Consider the following 21979-nt stretch of genomic DNA (forward strand, 5'->3'; position numbering starts at 1 on the left):
TTCCAAATAATTCTCTTTCTATTCGCTGGGGGAGTGAGGCGGGGAGAAACACCCTAAGCCAGCGTACCAACTAACATTTTCTCAAAGTTCCTGTCACCAAAAGCAGCAAAAAGCAAAACAAAACAAAACAAAAAACCTCTTTTTTTTCGCAATTTGGTTTGTTGAAAGGTCTTACTCCAGACTGGCAAGTTATTGAAACTGTAATTTCCATAATTTGTATCTAATCACAATAATCTCATTGTGTCACGGCCAAGTTTTACCTTGTGTGGAGAATTAAAATGTAGAAATGTTAATTAACGAACTAGAGTCTTTCATGACTTTGAATTGATGAACTTGCATGTGAATAAGTTTATGCTTCTGAAGGACTTTTTACTCTACGATACCACAGCAGGCTTCAGAGAAGTAGAAAGGCGCTTCTTGTGGAAATGGGCATGAAATGTGCATGAAATCCAACGCATGACTTCAGCGGAAATGATAATGCTTAAATAGGGGATGTCAGCTTCCAAAATATATTCTTGCGGAAAAACACTGACTTTCACGGAGATGACTGTGATCGAGGCGATGTTTTCTGGCATGCCTTCGTTACTCTCCTGAATAATTCTATTGTTTAATCCTGCAGTGGGATGTGGGTGGGCAGAGCGAAGCAGAGAAAAATATCTGCGGGCCTTTTCAGTGGCTGTGGTGAGCCTGGGTACCAATGACTAATAACGATTTAGTTAATTAGGACAAGGATTTTCGTGGCTTCGATATTCATTTGAGAAGTTATTAACCAGGCTCACGGCTGCAGTGTAGGCAGCAGGATAAATAAAGTAGTCACGTTACTCTGGGGAGGCTTGAAAGGGCTGCTGAGGGACCCCGTGCAGCCCTCCTGGCCCAGAGAGTTTCATCAAAGGCTTGTCCCTATAGCCAGCGACAGGCCGGGCCGGCAGGAGGTCCAGCCTCACACCCAGAGCCCTGTTGGCCTGGGGCTCGAGCTCCGCCAGCTTTGAGCTCCCCACCAGGCTTGCCTTCGGGTGGCCCAGCTGCACGCTCCCCATGCCATGAAGACGGGCTGCTGCTTTTGTGAACCCTTGCCTGCCTTCCCTTCAAAAAGGGCAGGAGAAAAGAATCGCACACAAACCCCGCTTCATTAACGGGGAAGAGGCCTCGCGCTCATTAGCAGGCCTGGGAACCAAACCTCTTTGAACCTTCTCCCTCTCAAGACCATTAGCCAAGGTCTGCGGAACTGCGGGCGTATTAGATGCAGCCCAGTGCCGCCTGTGGGAGAACAGTGCAGCTCACCCAGGGGAACGCCAGGCTCCAATCACTCTCGGGGGGTCAGGGGGGTTGGGGGGGTTCATGGGCCTGCTTGATGGGAAGGCTTCACATCCACAGCTACCGTTCAGTGATTCCGACAATCGGCCTTTTTGTAGTCACACCCCCATTTATTTACAAACTCGCGATTTCCAGAACGTGTTGCCCCTTTCTGAAATAGCATCCCTCAGAAATACCACGTGGGGCTTTGGTTAAGCTAATGCTCATCTTGCCATCAACCGAACAAACGGCAACTGATCATTAAAAGTGTCAAGTGCGTGCTGAGTTTGTTAAAAATTAAAGAGCTGCTGGCTTCATAGAAGCCTGGTATCTTAAAGAGATCTTCAGCCATTCGCGAATATTAACTACACGAGAGAGAAGAAACAGGCAGCTGAGATTTGAAATATGAAAGCTTGCTCATGTCTTCACAACCCACAGCGGCAACCGCCGGGCTGCTGTGGTATGAGACCTGCCATCCCCACTTGGTCCTCCCCACCCCTTCCACGACATGGCTTGGATGAAATTGAAAGGGTCGACCTATTAATCATTATTTTGGTTAATCATGGAAAAATGGAATTTTCACTAAATTGAATTTCTTCTCTCTTCCCATCGGAAGGAAGGGAAGAGAAGAACTTTAAGGAAGAACTTAAATTAACGGGAAGCCGTCGCCCTTTGGGTCTGCTTTGTTCTCAGGTGCACCAAGAACGCCTCCCAATAGATCCCCACATGGGGATGAGCCCCAAAGGTGTCCGGAGAGTGGGGAGGACTGTATTTTTCTGCAGGTGCCAGGATGCCATCCCAGTGTGGTGCAATCACAATTTCTAGAGGTGATTCCCCTGCTGACCCCACTGGAAACGCTGACCTCTGAGTCAAGAGACATTCAGAGAGCTGGCCCGAGAAGCCGGAATCTGGCACTCTCGCCATCCCGGCTCTATGATCGTGGGCCAGCCAACATCACGCCTCACCTGGGTTATCACGACACCTTTCCGAATGGCTTCCTGCCTTCTGCTCCTCTGGCCCCCACCCGCAATCTTTTCCTCTGAAGCCGAAGATCCTGTTAAAACATGACCGAGCCTGCCTCTTCTCTGCTCTCCCCTCCAGGGGCTTCCCATCTCACTCAGGGAGCAAGTCAGCAGAATAAAACCAGCCCCAGAAAACAGACTCAGCCAGTGACCTCATTTCCACCCACGCTAGCCCTTGCTCTGCTCCGGGCACACGGCCTCCTTGTGATGCCTGGAACATGCCAAGCACGTCCCATCTCCCCCTCCCAAAGCTTTTGGAATCCACGTGACTCTCTGCAGCAGTGTTACCTCCTTGTGAACCCACATAAAACCGATTCCCCTGTTACCAAGATGGCCACCTACCCCCCACCATCGCGGCAAACCTTCTCCCCCACCGCCCGCCCCACCTCTCTCTGCCTTCCTCCGTAACTTTTGTCATCCAACGTATTCTAGTAGTTTGGCCACCGAGCCATCATCACTCCCCGCCGCCCCACCAGTAGAAGGTAAGCTCCATGAGAGCAGAGACTTGGCTTGGCTCTTTGAGGGATGTCCTGCCAGTGCCCGGAACAGCGCCTGCACACAGTGGGACTCCTACATGGGTCGAATGACTGGGGAAAAGAACAGCCGTCGGGGTTAAAAACCTTCAAGTATACAACACCCCTGCTGTCTCAAAGGATGTCTCAACATGTTGGAGCAGAGGTCAGCCAACTTTTTGTAGAGAGGGCCAGAGAGTAACTACTTCTGGCACCGCGGGCCAGAAGGTTCCCTGTTGTGGCCGCTCCAATCAGCACTGTGGTACGCCAAAGCCGGCACACACGACACAGAAAGGGGAGAGCGTGGCTGGCCAATACAATCGGATTTCTAAGAACAGGCGGCAAGCTCCATTTGGGGCGAGGATCTTATTTTGCTGACCCACGGGGTAGAAGACAGAGACACATACAACCAGACAACAGAGAGGGGAGACTCCCTCCCAAAGAGATAGGACAAAAATGCTGTGTGGGCAACAAGGGAATGGTGGTGGTGGTGGGAGACGTCACCAAGCGGGTGCAAGTTTCGAACGCTAACGGGAAGGGACAGGCAGTGGGATTTCACCCTGACATCAACAGAAGTAGCGCTGAGTCAAGTACTCAGGGGCACTTCATGTAAGAATGACTTAATAGCAGCTGCTCAGAACAGGATCGTTTGCTTTTACCACCATAGTGCTTGGCACGGAGCTCTGTGCAAGCGTCAACGCTGTAAATGTTGGTTTCATTGTATTAAATGATGACTAAATGTGGATGCGCCATGACGTTCAACCAATTTTCAGAATCTTGTGCTCATATGCTGCCAAAAGAGAAGGGGCTCTGGGTTCGATACCTATAGTAGATCTGATTTTTTTTTCTCCTTTGATGCAGATTTTGCTGTGGTACAAGTAATTTTTAGCGACATTAGTCGACAATATGTTGCCAGCAAGCACGCACGCCATTCCCCAACCCGAGAAGATCAGCATGGTTTGTTTTTTAGCTTTTTGAGAAATAAAAATACCATTCATTCTTTCACCAAATATTGAAGCCCCTCTAGGTTCTTGGTGCTGGGACAAGTAATGGTAACACTCAGCCCCTGCCTTGGAGATCTTACGTGCAGAGAAAACATGAACAAATTGCTGTGCAAGGTAACAAAAGTCACGTGCCAGAGACTGGGGGAGAAGAACATGGAAAGCTTCCCGAAGAAGGCAACACATGAGAAGGATTTTTGAAGATGAACAGGGATTCACCAAACAGGTACGTGTAGTGGGGGGGGGGTGTTATTTTCCTTTTCTTAACTCCCATAACTTAATGTCTAGGCCTCAAAAAATAGATTCTTCACTACAATGGAAGGAAATCACACATGCATATCATTATCAGGAAATTCTATCGCTCAACCTTTTTCTGAATGGGCTGATTGGTCCTCATGGAGAGGAGGACGAGGTTGATCACGGACACCCCTTGCCACCAACTGGGAATGGGGACAATGTACAGCTCAGACTGCTGCTGGCCCGTGGTTTGTAGTCGAGAACAGGGCATGGAGTAGAGTGAAGGGCGAGAGCCAGTCAGAGGATGACACGCAGCTCGGCTACTTATCAGCTGCGTGGCTCTGGGACAGCGTCCACAAGGATTCCCTCCAGTTCCTTCTAGCACTCAGTCCGAACAATCCGTAAGCGGGACAGTCCTTAGTCGCGGGCTGCACTTGAGCCCCGGCTCCTGGGAGGCACTGGTTGCAAGACATCTTTTCCAGAAACGTTCTTACACAGACTTGTGCGGAAAGCCTGATCATGTCCATGTTTTCATACCCTGCCTTCTCCTGTCCAACCCTCTCTCATTCTGGATGTCGCTAAAACTGTGCTCTTCTGGTTTTCCTCTCCCTAAGCCCTGCTGACTTGTCCTTCCAGCAAAGCAGAGCCTGGGTGTCTTCTAAGGGTCTGGCCCTCCATCCACAGGCCATCCAAGAGGGTCAAAAGGTACAGACGTCCAGTTGTAAAAGAAAGAAATCCTGGGGATGTTAATATACAGCACGATGGCTGCAGTGAATAATACGTTGTATACAAACAGGGAGTCAGGTTGCACACCTGAAACCAATGTAATGTTATCTGTCAATTATACCTCAATTAAAAAAATCAGCCATCCAGGTTGTTCATTTCTCATACAGCATCTCTGAGAATGACTCCTAGGCTTGTCCCTCCCAGGGCCTCTCTTTCCAGAATTCCAGCTCAGCACTGATAGTTCTCTGTTTCCTTTACTAGAAGTTCCAAGGGTGCATCTCATGGGTTTCATCAGCTTCCCTCCCAAACCTGTCTGCCCTACAAGCCTCTGGAGTCTCCTCATGGTGCTTCTGTTCTCCTGCTCACTACAAGTCAGAGACTCGCCTCGTGAAAATGGGGGAGACGAGCGTACCATCACATGGCCTCGGGGGATCACGAGGGCCCTCCCGTGAGCAGGGCCGGGTGCTGAGATGGAGAAAAGCCTCAACGACCATCGCTGGCTTTGAACAGGGAAGCGCCATGAGTCAGGGAATAAGAGCCATTTCTAGAAGCTGCAAAAGGCAAACAGTCTTCCCCAGAGCCTCCCAAAGGAGCGCAGCCCTGCAGGTGCCTCTGCCCTCCAGGGCAGTTTAAGCCCTGCAGGTGCTCTGCCCTCCAGCGTGGTTTAAGCCGTTTTATCAGTGGCCATTTGTCCCCGTGTCCACAGGAGGCCACGCACGCTCCTTCCCCCAAATCCAAATTATTAGCCAAGACATGTGAGGGTCAATCCTCCGTTCTTCAATCGGGTTCCTTCTCTCTGACTCTAGCTTGATCCAGGTCTTCTTTCCCGCATTCCTAGACTATTACCAACCCCTGCCACACACCCAAACAGAAAACAAGCAACCACCTCCTCATCTGATTTCTTACCTCCAATCTTTTTGTCCCTCAAGGTTCATCTCTGCCACACGCTTCTGGTACCAGGGCTTCTATCCATCACTTCTGTTAAAGGCCCACATGGTGAGCGGCTAGCTGGCTCCCTGCTGGCCAGAGTATGAGTCCTGACGGATGCCCTAGCTCCTGGTGCAAGCATCTCCCGAACTGCTTCTTCAACCTCACTCTCACGCACTCACCTCCCATCCCAGGGACCCCCGCGACGGGACCATTTGCTGCTCCTGGCAGCTGCCTTTGGGTTTCTCCCAAACACAGATCTTTTTTTTTTTTCCTTTGTGAGGTTTTTTGGGTTTTTGTTTTGTTTTTTGGCTCCTGTATTACATGCTTATTTTCTTGTTTTTGTTTTCTGGTTTTTTTAAGCTGACGGCAGAACCTCCTCGAGGCCTGAACCCTGGCCATGGTTGTATTTGGAGATTTCAGACTAAACCAAGACTTGTTTTAGAAGATGGTCATAAATAGTGTGACATGTCTTAAATGTTTACAATTAAAGTAAAGCTTTGAGCTGAAAACCACAAAGGAGTGTAACTACCATATTTACAAAACAACCAAAATATTCATTTAAAAATACTATTTCCTGGTACACAACAGAGTGATCAGAAAGGGGACCCCGGTTTAAAGTTCTGGGATTCATCCCCTTCTCTTCAGTAGAGCTGGATCGGCTCCGGGACCAATACAGGCAGGCACACGCCAGCGCAGACACAAACACAAACACGAACCTCATACGGACATAACACTCATCGTCTAAATTTGAGGCCGATCGTAAACGGGTGGCCAGAGACAAATGATCACCTACTCCTTGAAATCCCCCATGATAAATCTGGATGCCAGAGGCTTGTGCCTTTTGGGGTTAGGAAAAATTAATCAAGACAGAGATGGATAGCCGGCGGTGAGGACTGCAGACATGATGGGACCTTGGCACCCAGGTGATGGCTAAGGTGAACCAGCTGCCTGGGCAGATGGCCTCTTACCCACTCTGGGCTCTAGGTATCATCACCTCGAGGTAGCTCTCATCCCAGCAGGAGGACTTACCTGGAGGGAGAAGGAAGGGCTTTCTTTTGTCCAAAGTGTGGGATCTTGGGGGAAATGGACTAAAGGAGACAGTGCCCGGTAGAAGAGGCAGACACCAGGACTTAGTGGAGACACAAGGTTTGGGCCTGAGAAGGGAGATGGCGAGCTCAGGCTGGATGTCCTTATGGATCAGTGTTCTCAGCCAGCGAGGTGGATGTGAAGAGAGTTTGTGGCTGCTGGACTCATCTTTTCTGCCCCCTCCTCTGAAGTCAGAGGCAAAATCATCATCCAGGCAAATCCATGCAAAAAACCCATTCAATCCCCTGCCTGTGCTGTCACAAACCTTGCCATCATCCTACTTGCTAGCTCATGTTAGAATTTCACAACTCTATTCTGTGTAATCTCCCCTCACTTCTGCTATGACATCGAGAAGATAACCTGTACCTTGAAGCCCTAGGAAGATGACACACATTGCAAGGTTTAACTCGTGGCCAAAGTCAGCGAGCGGGTCCAGGTCAAAATCCCAAGAGTATGTAAGTTTCACCCACATGCAAGCGATCAAGAATCAGGAGTCTCCAGACCTAGTGCAGTCTATTAGTTCGATCAGCCACTAGAATAAGGAGATCCCTGACTGTCAGCATGTCATCCAGGAGTTTCTTTTTTTTTTTTTTTTAAAGATTTTATTTATTTATTTGACAGAGAGAAATCACAAGTAGATGGAGAGGCAGGCAGAGAGAGAGAGAAGGAAGCGGGCTCCCTGCTGAGCAGAGAGTCCGATGCGGGACTTGATCCCAGGACCCTGAGATCATGACCTGAGCCGAAGGCAGCGGCTTAACCCACTGAGCCACCCAGGCGCCCCATCCAGGAGTTTCTTAATTCCCAATTTCTCTCAGTGGAGTTTTGACATTTTAATCATAAGGCAAGCCCATCTCTCGGTGCTTCCCTGCAGCTACTGTATGTCACATCTGCAGACTCCACGAACAATGATCACTTTTCTGATTTGGAGTGCATGAAAAAGAACACGCATTCCAGCCACCAATAATTTTACTTTCAGTCCCTCACTCCGGATGGCTCTGCAAGCCATCGCTATGAGGGAAATTCAGGAGCCACTAGACCAAGGAATAAACTCGGATACCAACACTGGGTGGCCGGTGGTCAGCTGTTCTTACCAGGTGGCTTGCTGCCAGTGCCCGGATGATCCCCGGGGCATTTCCTCCCCTTTTTTTTAAACATATCCTCTGGGGTATGGAAACTAAGCTTGATGTTAAATTTACCAAAACAGTACCGAGACAACAAACACATCACCAAAAACCGTACAAATATTACACCAGATCACATAAAAATGGTATTGGCAGGGGGAGCCACAGACAGAAAGCCCTGGCAAGTGTTGTGACTAATAAGCAGCATCCCAAATTCTATGAATAAATTTTCTTTAAAGAGTCCTACATTTCAGAGCCACAACCAAGTCAATTTCCTATTCCCTCTCTTCACATGGGTAATGAAGACTTAGCTGGCTTATTGCCATTTGGATTTTTAGCTCTGAGATGATCCCTATTACAGAACCAGAGGTGGAATTTTTTTTTTTTTAAAGGACCGTGGAATGATGTTTTTCTCTTATATCAGAAGAAATATGGACTTTCAGAGGACTCAAAACTTTGGAACTGTGAACCTCTGGAAATTAATCTCAGCTTATGAGGCAGAAACAATAGAAACTGGGTACTCTACTCAAGACAGAGTCACCACAAAGAGAGTATTTTAAATAACACAGTACAAGTACTCAATGTCTGCATATTTGGTCATGGGTTAGTATTTAGCTTTGAGTTGTAAAAGCCACAGAAGAAACACCTTCCCCAAATGCTATTTTACCGATCAGCACCCTGGCTGATCTGAGACACAGGTGAGTCAGTAAATACACAGTAAAACAGGGCCACAGCTGCGACACAGAGGGGAGAGGGAGAGCCCACTGAATTTAGTGGCACTCTGAGAGAGTGGAAATTGACTGCCACAACTGAGGCTACCTCCTACGCCGAAGTATGGCAGAGCGGAGTCAAAATGCGAAGTGGCTCTCAAAGCAACAATACAAATAACACACTAGCAGGAACAAGTGCAAAAGTGATCTGTAACTTTCTACAGGCAACGCTTCTGAAACAGTGCTGTGGCTAACCTCCGACTGTCAGAGCACTCAGATTCGTTCCCTTAATCAGTAACGGATGACTAAGAATTTCTGCCAACTGAATTTTAAGGGACCAGAGGGACTGACTGGGGAAAAAAACACCACAACCACCACCACCACAACAAAACGTGACAAGCAGATAAGCACGGAGGCACTAGCCTCAAGTTTTAAAGTAACTAATTAATACAATGCATGTTTTTAATGACTTGCCACTTCCTCTTTATTTTGAGGAGTGCTGGAAATTAAAAGGTTCCACTTAATACCAAAAGTGAGAAGCAGGGAAGATTTTTAATTTCACCAACCCCCACCTGGTGGAATTCATACAAATTGAATTAAGCCGTTTGCAAAACCTCCTCTCTACTTCCACATCTGTCCATAGCGTGCTCGGTTTTTTAGTAATTGGATCTCTAGGATAGTCTTTAAAATAATCACATACTCTCTTGACCACGCAACCTGATTAATAAGGAATGAACATTCCTGAAAAGAATCACTTGGAAGCACAGCAGATGTCTTTGGGGATATGAAGGCTTTAATGATAAAAATTAAGGAGAAATGGGAGCTAGGTCACACTGTCTGGTTATTTTAATTGAAACCCAGTCTTCCAAATTTACTTAACAGAATGCTTAAATACACCTTCTGGAGTTCATTTATACATGCAGACGAGAAAAAAAAAAAAAAAAGGCACCAGTGACAATGCAAAAAAGCAATCCTGATTTCTCCAGGACCAACTGGCCCGAGTCCACTCTGCCTTCACAGCACAGACACCCACTCGACAGTCTCACGAATGCAATCGGTCCCACTAAAAGACTAGTAAATAGGTTAAGAACAGGAAACAGCACACTTGTTCTTACTAGTTCCCTTAGCATCTCTCCAGATTCTTACAGAGATCGTCTCGAATACCCACCAAAGGACTGGACCCTAGTTCTTGTTGAAGAAACATCGCCGTAAGCAGAGGATGGGGACCCACGAAATGACAGACAGGCCACGGAGACCAGATGGCGGGTGGCAGGCAGTGCCGGAGCGGTCCTGTGTGTCTGTGAGAGCGTCAACAGTGAAACACAACAGGAAAATCGACGCGACAATTCCAGGAAGGCCAGCTCCACCTCATCCACCCCGCCAGGCTCGCCGAGTTGAAGAATCAAAACTCCCTCTTGCTTTCCAACTGCCTTTTCCAGAGAGCCCGGGAGGGCTTCTCGGGGCCCTCGCCCACTCAACGTTCGACTCAAGCCAAATGAAAAGGCAGCTCGGGGCAGATTAATACCCACAGCCTAGTCCCCAAAAAAATAAAAAAGATGACTTGGCACTGAGATCTATACCCTCCTTGCTCACGGGGACCAGCAGTGGGTCAGTGCCCCGCAGCTGAGTGCTGGGTGCCAGGTTTCCATACTGCCAACGGGAGAGCCCTGTCCGGTTCCCGGGGTCAGCGACGGGTGCCCACCTCCCTTGCATTTCAGTCCTTTTGGCGGCCTCCAAAGCACACGATCACACTATGCTCCAGATGCCAGGTTGTTGGCTTTTTTTTTTTTAATTATATACTGATTATTTTGTGTCGATCTTCTGAATTAAAATACAATACCTGGAAGGAGTTTTTTTTTTTAAACATTACATCAAGAAGAACGATCTCGCACACAGACACAATAAAGTGGTTGTTTGTTTCTTCCCAAAATAGAGATCTAAATTGCAATCTATCATCCTGATAAACAAAAGAAAATAGATGTGTATGAAATACATACATATGGCTCTACACACAGAAGCGATACATATACACACATACATACATGTGTATATTACGCATGCATATAACATATCATATAGACATATATCTATGTATGCGTATGATGCCCGCACATACACCTAAGAGCAAATCTGTGATGGGTGTCCCAGATTTCAGCTTCCAGAATGGCAGAGAAAGAGTGAATTGAGAATGGAAAGTAATCTTTTAAACACTGTCTAAAGGAAGAGGAAGTAGTCTTCCCAAAAGGAAAAAAAAAATCCTACCCTGTAGTTCTCTCAAGGATGTTGCTTATCACCATGCAAGACAAGAAAGTGCAACTAAAGGAAATTGTCAGGAAAGTGTAAAAAAACCAAATCAAACCAAAACAAAAAAACAGGCTGATTGCAAACCTGCACAATTCACGTGCAAACCCAGACATCCGGCCCCCACCAAAGGTGTGTAAGAGCTTCTTGCTAAAGCGGGAGCAGGAGGCGAAGACCGCCTCCTCCTCGTCGCCTGGCGGGAACGGCGTGACTCCCACTGTCACGCCATTGCAACACCTTGCGGTAGACCAAAGCATGCTTTACATGTTTGGACATAAAAATGCAAACATATACTCTCTTGCCTTAATCATAAGTTCATTTGTCTGCTAACAATAAACAAAGGGATTACTCAATTTCACATACAGATGGTTTCCCAAAGAAGTCCTCACTGAACACAGAAAAGACACGCATACATCAAATAGAATTTGAAAAAACTTTTCCATCATGATATGTGAAAGCACTGCTTTGTTAAAACAACATTAAAATGGTCAAAATTTCTGTGAGACTTGGCTAACTTGTCCGTGTTCTGGAGCTGTGGGGGGAAATTAGCATGAATGTCTAGATTTGAAACACCAGTAAACAAACACGTACTTCACCCCTCAAAAACAAAAGAGAAGGATAAACAACAACCACCTTTATAAATCTTCCCTAGAGCCTAATCTGACAACCTGTACAGGAGATTTCCCACCATCAGAGGGTCTAATACATTTCATGTCTTTTACCGTTGATGCAAAGAAAAAAAAATCCAGCATTAAAGGCAAATGGAACCTATTTTATATTCAATTGCAAATGACTGATGTCTCCCCCGTCTATGCTGTACCAAGTGTCAGGCAAGAATTTGGTGTTGAAGGCAGTGATAGCGGATGCGGAACAGGAGGAAGACAGCAGGTACTTGTGACACCCAGTCTCCTAACAGAAGTCGAAATCGCCTTTCCTGGAGAGCGGACCGCCACTGTGATGCTGGTGGAAATGGAAGCCACCTCTGATTCTGTACCCATTCATGGAACCACTCTTTATGTCGGGACGCCTTGGGGGGCTCAGACAGTGAAGCATCTGCCTTCGGCTCAGGCCATGATCCCAGGGTCCTGGGATCGAGTCCCGCATCGGGCTCCCTGCTCAGCAGAGAGTCTGCTTCTCCCTCTCCGCCTGCCTCTTCCTCTGCTTGTGCTCTCTCTCAAATGAATAAATACAATATCTAAAACAGTGTTTTTAAAGAACTACTCTGTCTATATAAAATCCCATGTATGGCCACAGTGGAACTGACTTCCGTCGTCCTACATAAATATGCACGTATATGTGCACACACCTCCACACACACACATATCCGTATACAAAAGCACCTTTGCAAAATGACTCGAGACACCTGACGGAATTCACTGTTCCCAAATCCCTCCTGCATAAGAGAAACGTTCCTTCCTCCGCACCAAAATGGAAACCTGTACATAACTGAGATATTAACACTCCCCACAAATGCCTACTCATATCTGAAAAGGGTTACCTGGAAAATAGCAAAATGACATAAGAGGTCTAGTCTCGGAAGGGCAGACCGGTTCGGCTGGACTGTTGCAAGATCCCACCTGGAGAAACGCCTGCCAACTGGGAAAACTTTTTCTTACTTCATTCATACCGTACCCCTCTAGGAGGCCGAGAAGGTGCACACTTTCTCCTTCCCACTTATCCACCAGGAGAAAAATGCATCGATAAAAGCTGCTGACGGTGGCCAGTGTGGCATTCCGCCATTGTTCTCTGAGCACTGAAGGGCTGACGTTCAACGGCTCCACGGCATGCACAGCTACTCCGGTCCCATGACTCACCAAGTAATGACAATCACATAGTAGCCGATTCCTATTGTATGGACCGATTGGGAAATTCTCTCAAATACGATGGCCCCTTTCCTCAAAGGAAATTGCTTTCTCTCTTAGCTTCAAAGCTGGCCACACACAAAACCTCAAGTTCACAATGCCCTGAAGCTACATTACAATCTTAAAAAAATACAGAAAAGTAAGCTTTATTCACAACTCCCAGTTAACTATTATGAAGAACTTGCTCTAAACGTTTCCCGTGATCACTGAAGCCCTGCAGTCGGGGGACGAAGTCTTTTTTTTTTTTTTTTCTTTTTTTGAAGGCGACAGAAAGAGGAGTGACTCTTTTGTTCTGAATTGTTATTGTAAAGCACCACAGGAGAGAAAGGGAACACGGGAACATGGCAACGAAAAGGACAACAGGGCTGACACCCGACAACAGGATATTGAGGACGGGTTCGGAACAGCGTGTCCTTGCAGAACACAGGCAGGAGGCTTCTTGGGAGAAATCTGAGCAAAAATTATTTTGAGAAGATTCAAATGCTAATGGATGAATGAGAAGGAATCTTAAAGTCCGGGGCAGTAAAATTAGGTTATCATTAAAACACATTCACACACATGCGCCAAGTATCATAAAATTAAAACCGCTCTCAAATCACATTAAATCACTCACTTTTCAACCCACGATCCATTTTTTGACATTTCTGGATCTGGTTTTGACCCATCTGAAATAAGATACTGTTTTTTGTTAAGTAACTCAGCTAACTTAGTGGACGTTTAGAAGGAAACAGAATTTTTTTTGTAAAAAGAAAAACACATCTCTCCCCATGCAGAGCCTACTCTTACACTAGAGATATAACCTTTAAAGAGAGATTTCAGGAACCCCCAGGGAAGCTATGAAATGGGTTCTTTGTTGAGAAACCCTCATCTCCACCAAGTAACTCACAGGAACGTTAACAGATCGGTTTGGTCAAGGCCCCTCTTAGCACCTACTTGTTTTCTTCTAACGCAGATTCTGCTGAGTTGCTAGTAGGGCAACTCATTGGGTGAGACCGTCAGAGTTCATACGGTTTATTGGGCTCCCCACATTATGAGGCAGAATGATCATTACTGCAGCCTAAGCTTTTAAACTAAAGCTTTCGAAGAAAACATCCTGTCTTGTGCTGCCTCCAAAATGGCTGGCCCTTTCCTCTTCTCTGTTCTCCCGCTGCCCTGCTTCCTTCTCTTTCCCCATCCTCTCCTTCTGTTGAAAGAGGAAGGGGAAATTCGTGGGCTTTCCTCTGCCACACAATGCATCTCATCGGGCTTTCTCTATGATACGCTGGCAGAAAACGTGGGGTTAAGCCCTGAGTTCAGTTGGCCCAACTACCCTTGGTCTAGTTTTGGGGTGAGACCATGAGGGTGGCGTCGTGCCAAGAAACACGTACCTTGAAACCAGATAAACCCGAGTTCAAACCCCGGCTCTGCCATTTCCTAACAAAGGAGGAGAGAAGCCAGCTACTCGACATATCTTCTACTCACAGATTCTCTTCCTGTCTTCTACAGTTTCCTTATCTGTAGAATGTGACAACAAGAGCAATCTCGAAGGGTCTTCCAGGGTTAAGTGAGGCAGTTTGAAGAGCGCTAGCAAAACTGTAGCTCCCACACCCTCTTCCCCTCTTGTCCCGAAGCTCCTCGTCCCACTCTTCTTTGAGTACATTAATGATCTGTATTTTTTGTTGGAAACTTCTTCAAGCCGCTTTTGGGAACGGAGAGGATAGCAATCCGTGTATTTTTTAATAACATGCACGGAATGTCTTCGCGATGAAACAGTATATGACTAATAAACCAGCATTTCTATTATTAACGTCAATTATTCTTAAATAACTGTCCTCATGTAGGCAATCTGCTGTATTTCCCAACCATCAACATGCCGTGCTTCATTATCCCTGGGTCTCCGACCATGACCTGGATAGAGTCCTCGGTTCTCTGTTCCTTACCGTCCCAGACGAATCGTTTGCCAGAATTTTTGATTTTGCAGGAAATCAGAGACCCTGGCATGGGTGGTACCAGTGAGACTATCAAGAACAGTGAAGGGTTTCAGATTTTTCCTACTTGTGAGCTAATCAGTTAGCCTACCAGTTTCATGGATTTTGGCAGAAGACAAGAGACCCGCGAGTCAGAGACAAAGGATGTTGTTGGTCGGAGCGCAGCAGGCCTGGTGTGTTTCGTGTGTTCACAAGTCCACAGAGTGCCCCAGTTGTGCACCTCATTCACAGGGGATTTACAACACAGCTGAGAAACCCAAGCTTCGGAAACCCGATCTTTTACAATGGACACACGCAAACCTGCCTGACATTTGCCCCTGCCGTTATCTTTATTATAACGGGCAGCAAACAAACCTGCTTTCTACCCTGGAGGGATATGGCCTATCTCAATCTTCCAAGCGGCTTACTATACAAATACATATCTTTGAAGAGACGGTCTGGAACAAAAGCCATCAGCACCTCAGCTCACAAGAGGTACAGAAACGTGAGAGGTCCCTGGAGAATTCTTTCCCAACAGACACAGCTCCTGTCCCCTCCTGGAGAGCTGGCACGAGGAATCACATCACCACTGGGCTTCCCAGTAGTTAGGGCAGAGGCAGTTGACTTGACACTGAACGACCGTTGAGCCATCCACGGAAGAAGACCGGAGGTAAAAGCCCACGAGAAAGTGCCCCACACTCCTCATCCCCACCATGCTGTAGTATCAGCTGATGGACCCGGAAAGCCGCAGGGAGCAGGCATGCCCCACCCCCAGATTCTGCCCCAGTAAACAGAGCCCTTAGTGACTTCCTCATTAGTGCCGGATCAGCCTTCACCCTTAACCAAAATTTATTTTAAGAGTTTGGAAGTATAAGCTGGTTTTGTTAATTCTATGATATTAGAAATCCTATATGTACGTTAAGGTGACTTTCTTTAGCTCACCTTTTTTTTTTTTCATTTTTTCTTTTTCAATTTTAGAACTATTTTTGGAGTAAAGCCAGAATGTCATTTCGCCGAATATTTGTTCGTTCAACGGGTCTTTTTGAGGTCTTGCTGTGTGCCAGGCCCTGTTCTGGGCACTGGGAATGCATGGATGACTATGAGAACGAAGGTCTGCCCTGGGAGGGCTTACCTTTCCATGAGGGAAACAGAAAATGCACCAGGAAGTGGGTGAGAAAACACCATCATTTCCAAGAACCAGACATAAAATGAAAGAAACAAAAGGAAAGCCACGATAGAGGATGGAATGGAGGGTGAGATCTACTTCAGCTCAAAGACATTTCTACTCATACCTACGCAGGCTCTCTTGCTATTTTGGCTTTGTTCCTCTGCCAATAAACAAGCAAACAATGTCTTAATTTCAGTTTAAAACTTTCCAGCATTTGGGCACAGAGTTTCGATTATTCCTCAAATTGTTAAATGGTCAGTGACAGATTTCCTTAAGGGATGATTTCTTTTTCAAGGACGGTTAAAATCCAACATTTACCATTCCTTACACAGAAAGACAAAGTGGTAAGTTATCGGGAAACAGCGACCTCTTTATTTATCTTAGCAATCAAGTTTGAGAGAAAAGCCACGATCACATGGTGGACCAAAAAAACAGGAACTATGGTACTTAGAATTCCCCGCATGTCTGAGTGTTTGATGGCAGGATATTAGCCCAAAGTTGAAAGCAACCATGGACATGCAGTTAAGGGCACAGGAAGGGTGTGAAGGAAATTAATAGACATTTCAAGAATCATTGGTTTTTGCTTTGGCCTCTCTAGAAGAAATTTCAGGAAGGGAAAGTGGTGGGTTAACAGCGTGGGGCTTCACGAACAGGTACAGACAGGGCTGCACGCCTGGAGGGTCAAAGAAGTAGGGAAACTAGGAAAGCCCCCAGCCTGGGAGCTCTGCTGAAGTCTCACTGACAATGACAATAACAAAATGTATCTCAAAAGAAAGAAATCCACCAGCTAGGTAAAATGGCGTGATTTCTAGAGCCGGCCTCTTCAAAGGGCTGGAAGGGAGACACACCCCAGCAGGAATCGGCAGGAATCATGGGAGTAACGAGTGGCCACTGTGGCTCAGCAGAGGCTGAGGGATGGGTCTGGGAAGTCTTGGTGGCGGGTGTCAGCCACCCCACAGTGAAACCAGTAAGCAGGTTTAGGAAAAGACAGGAGGGCAGGCAGAGTGCGTGTTATGACACGAGAAGTTCTCGGAGAGCAAGTTAATCCCTGCCCAAAGACCATAGGTCTGAAAACCAAGACTGCAAATGTTTCACTGGAGGCTTGACAAATCTCGAGAAAAAAAATAGTAAAAAGAAAAAAAAAATACCTGTAATCGTATGAAAACCAATCCCACAAAGGCTGGGAGGCTTCTGGTGTCTTCCTAAAAACACTCTCAAGGCAGGCTAACCTCTGAGAGATTTCTCTTGCATTACCCAAATGTTTCCCATTGTAACTTGGAGAGAAATTACACGGTAATTGATAAAACCGGAAATCAAGACATTGCCTTGGAATTAATATCCAAAGGTATGATCTCAGAGACCCGACGCAAAGATTTGTTTTTTGTCGTGCAGCTCCGGTTTCTTATTTGTTTGGTGTTTGGGATTACTTTAGCCGTAAAGGAAAAGAGTTTTATTTTCAGCCAATGAGCGTGCACTTTATCTTGTACATTTTATTCTCTCCTTGAGTCGAATTATATAAGAAAAAAAAGGCTGGCTTTTTTTAACATAAGTGAAGGGGGAATTGAAAAGCTCAGTACTTGAGATACAACCTAGGGCATCAAAACTCACTTAGGGAAAAAAACCTAGCTTTAAGAACAGTGAGCTGTCAAGGTGGCTGAGCCGCCTCGAAGTGGAGAAGTATTTATTTTGATAATGCGTATGGATGTGAATTGGAAAAAGCATCACAATTATGGGAGAAAGCATTTTATGTTTGGGAAAAAAAAAAAACCCACTTCTTAATGTCTGCTCTCTCATCCTTGCGGTGAAGACTGCTGGTCAGCCCTCGTTATGGAGCTCCTTTAGCTGGTCCTAATGGAAATCAACAGACACCTGATTCAGGCCGCTCTGCCGAACCGTTCTGCTGGTTGTCTGAGTCTGTTCTTTCTCTTACAAACTCCTCCAAGCGGCTCGCTCTTGTAAATGGATGCAAATATTCCGTTCCCCAACGCCATTCATTGTCGCCCTCAGAGTGGGAAATGCCCTTCTCCTGGGGCGCTGGGCAAAGGGGGCAGGACGGCGGCAGGGTGACTTCCCAGAAGGGAGCTTTGTTGTGCCCGAGCCACCAACTGCCAAAACATCATGGTCCAAATAGGGGCGCTCTGATCGCCGGCCCGCCCCCGCCTATCAGCATCCAGAAAGCAATTCTTTGCATGGGTGCTTCTGCACGGTGATGCAGACTGGCAGCTCCGAGGATTAAACTCAGGTCCTTTATGCACATTAGCCCCCTGGAGTGTTGAACTCCAAAACCTCTATTTTCTGCCGAGTCTACCCGTATCTCACAAAGCCCCAGTTAGCCACTGTGGTACACAGCCTTTCTTCCATTCTGGGTTATCAAAAGAAAACAAAACAAAACACCAGACCCTACAACAATAGGATGGACACGGTAATGACGGAGAGTTTGTAGGCCGGCGGGCGGATTCCAGGTTCTCTCAAGGCTGAGACTGGGAACCCATCTACTTCTTTATCATTCAAACTTCACATTCTCATCAGCAGAGGTTCGCTTACAATGGCCCACGTGATCAGCTGGTTGAATGAACACTGTGTGTGCTGTGTGTGTGTGTGTGTGTGTATCTCCATTAAAAAATGGCTCTCAAAACCGCTTAATGAAAATCGACACCAGTGCCTTCTTAATCAAGCAAAATTTCCTGCTTAGCAACTGCACTAAAAAAAAAAAAATAGACCATCTGGCCTCTCTGGTATTTGGGGTTTTGCTCCTCACTTCCTGGTTATCTTTAGCAACGCATTATAATTTCACTTATTAAATTATTTTTACCACGATGAATTTCCTTCTGTGAACTACTTTGAGAAGCAGAGGAGAAAGCATTGTTCTATTTCGAGGAAACTACTCCTCAGTTCTAAATGGCAGGTTTGAAAGGGGAAAAGAGTCCTTGAAAGAGGAAGCTGGAAGTCCAATCACAGTGAGGCCATTAACTACTCAGATTTCTTTAAACGTAAACACGTCTGCCACCAAGCTCAGTCTCCCTCTCTCTCCTTCTCTCTCTTTAAATTCTCGTTGAGAGAGAGAGAAAGTTGTAATTTAAATCTAAAAAGAGTCACTTCTGTCCTGCTCATCCAAGGTGTTATTGTGCTAAGCACTCTCCAAAAAATAAGGCAGAAAGTGGAATTCATTTCTGCGTAAGAACGAAGATTACAATACAAGTACAATCAAATGTGAATTGATTGCAATTCTCTGAAAATGAGAGAGTTCTGGTTAATTTAATTTTCTGGTTAACTGAACCTCAAATAGAAAACCTTTTTTTTTTTTTAATCCTTGTTGAGAACGTTCCTAAAATGCCTGAGCCCCGTTTTACTTGCCTAACTACAAACCACATAATGGGTTGAATGTAAAGGTTCTTAGGTAATTTCCCAAATTTTGTTTCTTGAGATCATCACTATAAAGATCTTCTTTCTTTTCACCTTAAGAAGAGGGGAGTTCAGAGATCGGCTTGACCGTAAGTCTCCATGACCACTAATTTTTAAATGAACCCGTGATACTGCCTTCTTCCTTGCCTTCCACAATCTCTTGGTTACGGGTAGGAAACGAGTGAACAGAGAGGTCTGACTCTTCTGGCAAAATTCAGGTAAGCTAAAGGTTTAGGATGGTTGTGTGTTCAAAGAAACTGACTTTAAAAATCCTTTGTATACCTGCTAGGTATAAAGTCCATAGTGAATAATTTTAACACAGTGCTTCCCATCGATTTTACTGATGCAAATTAAAGACCGAGTACGTTCTGTTGATGTATCTATTTAAACTCACTAAGAAAGCACTAGAATTTAGGTTTCAGAGTAGAATATGACGGCGGCTCCGAACTGGCCCCGAATGTCCTCCTCCCACAATGGGGCCACAGCAAGTTCACCGTCACAGACCTGGACACTGGGCCACCAACGGGCAGGAAGCCTATTGTGAGACTGCAAGGCTCTTACTGTTGGGCAATACTTTGACTCAGTACCGGTATTATTGTTGGGTGAAGACTACTGTAGAACGAATTCTTGCACTGGGCAGGAGATTGGAAAAACGTCAGCTAAGATCATTTCCCATTCTAAATACCAAGCCATGTACATGCAAAGATAAGACCGAGCTTTTTGCTCCGTAAGTAAAATCTTTCTAAGTAGAATGTCTCTGTCTCTCTCTCTCTCCAACACACCTCTTTCGGTGGTGGTGGGCGGGGTGGGGGGGACGCAGAGTGGCAAGGGGCCTTACAATGCACTCCTCCTCAAAGCAGCACTAGGGCTGCTTTCAAGCAGCTTTCAAGCCTACTGAAATCTAATCATTTGCCAGGAACTCTGTTAGCTACTGGGCACACGGCAGGATTTTCATAAGGATTTCCATAAAGGATTAAATGAAAGTGAAGGGATCAGCCAGAGTTCACTTATGGACCTAGATGAGATCTCCTTATCGGTAAACTAAGGATACCAAATTTGCAGCGTCAAGTGTTTCTAGACAGTGACTGTTTTGAAAATGACGCAGTTGTCACACAGTAAAAATCGGACTTCAATGTAAGGCATAAATATATCCACTTAGGTATTAATCCGATCAACTAATATGTCTTGGGCACAAACGTGGTGAGCATATATCGAGGATACATGTACTGAGTGTATGTTTTAAGTCTCAGAATTTATAACTCAGTCTAGACCCTGCCCGTCATCAGTGGGGTTTTCCTCTTGCTCATTTCATCCTTCTCTCGGTCCTGTCTGTTTCTGTTCTTTTCTCAGTATCTTCAACAGGTTTGCCCCAAAGAAGGATAATGACACACAAAGCATAGACACTTTTATTTTTCCTAGGGACCCCCTTGGGGAACACAGCAGACCTGATACGTTGGAGAGTTTAGCAGAGACTTTCTAAAGTGACACACTCAAAAGCAGTGTAAGGGACCCAAGGGTGATTTGCCTCCGACCTCTGTCAACCGCGGTAATTTCCTGGTGGGTGGATGGGACATCCTTGGCCAAAGGTCTGGGAAAGTAGCCCCATCCCATCCAGAACGGCCCAAATACGGTTCTGGCTCATTTGCAGAAGCAGGTCGGGAAGTACTACAGATTGTTACCTGCTAGTTCTGGAAGCTGCCTTCCCGTTCAAGCCCGAAATAGCTTCCTCAGGAAAGAGCCAACAGGGCTCCTGCTGTACGACTCGGTTAACTCTCACGCCCTGAGCGACAGCGCGCTACCCTGACTCTTCACTGCACAAAACACAACATGCCTATCAAAGCAATAGCTGACTTAATGGAAACAACACTCACTTGGGGGAAGTTGGGGGCCTTGGAGGTAAGACTAAAGCTTGCATTAACAGACCTAACACCCAGAGGTTGAACATGTAATGCAACTTACAGAAAGCTTCCTTGGAGTTTCCTTTTTTTTTTTTTTTTTTTAAAGATTTTACGGTTTCGTGTTGTCCATCCTGCAGCTGAGTGGCTGAGGCTCAGAGCTCGAGCTTCCAGCCCAGGCTGCGCAGCCGGCACAAAGCAGAGCCCAGCTCTGAAGGTGGCTTTTTGGGACTTGTGAAGGTTGCTTTCCTCAGCAACATGGTACTGTTACAGCACAAGAAGTGGACATTCCTGATGAATGTAAAGAAAATTTGGACACTGTGGATTCTGACAAGTGCCTCGACTCCTTCTGAACTTTCATTAAAAAGCAAACGAACAGGGGCACCTGGGTGGCTCCGTCAGTTAAGTGTCTGACTTTGGCTTAGGTCATGGTGTCGGGGTTGTGGGATCAAGCCCCACGTCGGGCTCTTTGCTGGTTGTGGAGACTGCTTGAGATTCTCTCTCTCCGTCTCTCTCTGGCCCTCCCTCTGCTCATGCTCCCTCGCTCACTCTTGCTCTCTCTCAAATTAATAATTAAAATCTTTAAAAACAAAGAAACAAACAAATAAAAAACCAAACCAACGAATAGTTAAGCTTGGGCATGCATCTTTACCAGGAACCATTCAGGAATCTCCCAAGCCAAGCACTCCCCTGTCTCCCTTAGAAGGACTGACATCTGGATCATATTGGCAAGTGGGTGCTTTAAACACAAGAGAAAATTAGGAGAA

General features: G+C 46.2%; 1 protein-coding gene across 6 annotated transcripts in view; it reads right to left on the bottom strand.

Moving 5' to 3' along the window:
• MID1 (midline 1) overlaps nt 1-21979 on the bottom strand; it is a 338332-nt gene that overhangs the window by 102955 nt on the left and 213398 nt on the right. For 2 of the 6 annotated variants that reach the window (XM_032330091.1, XM_032330086.1), the window contains exon 1: nt 9807-10324. The exons of the other annotated variants lie outside the window; for them this stretch is intronic. The gene's annotated coding sequence lies outside the window, so the exon portion shown is untranslated. Of the gene's footprint in view, nt 1-9806; nt 10325-21979 lie in introns of those variants that run through there. 6 annotated transcript variants of the gene reach the window in all.

Source organism: Mustela erminea, chromosome X (assembly GCF_009829155.1).
Source record: "Mustela erminea isolate mMusErm1 chromosome X, mMusErm1.Pri, whole genome shotgun sequence".
NCBI classification, from domain to species: domain Eukaryota; kingdom Metazoa; phylum Chordata; class Mammalia; order Carnivora; family Mustelidae; genus Mustela; species Mustela erminea.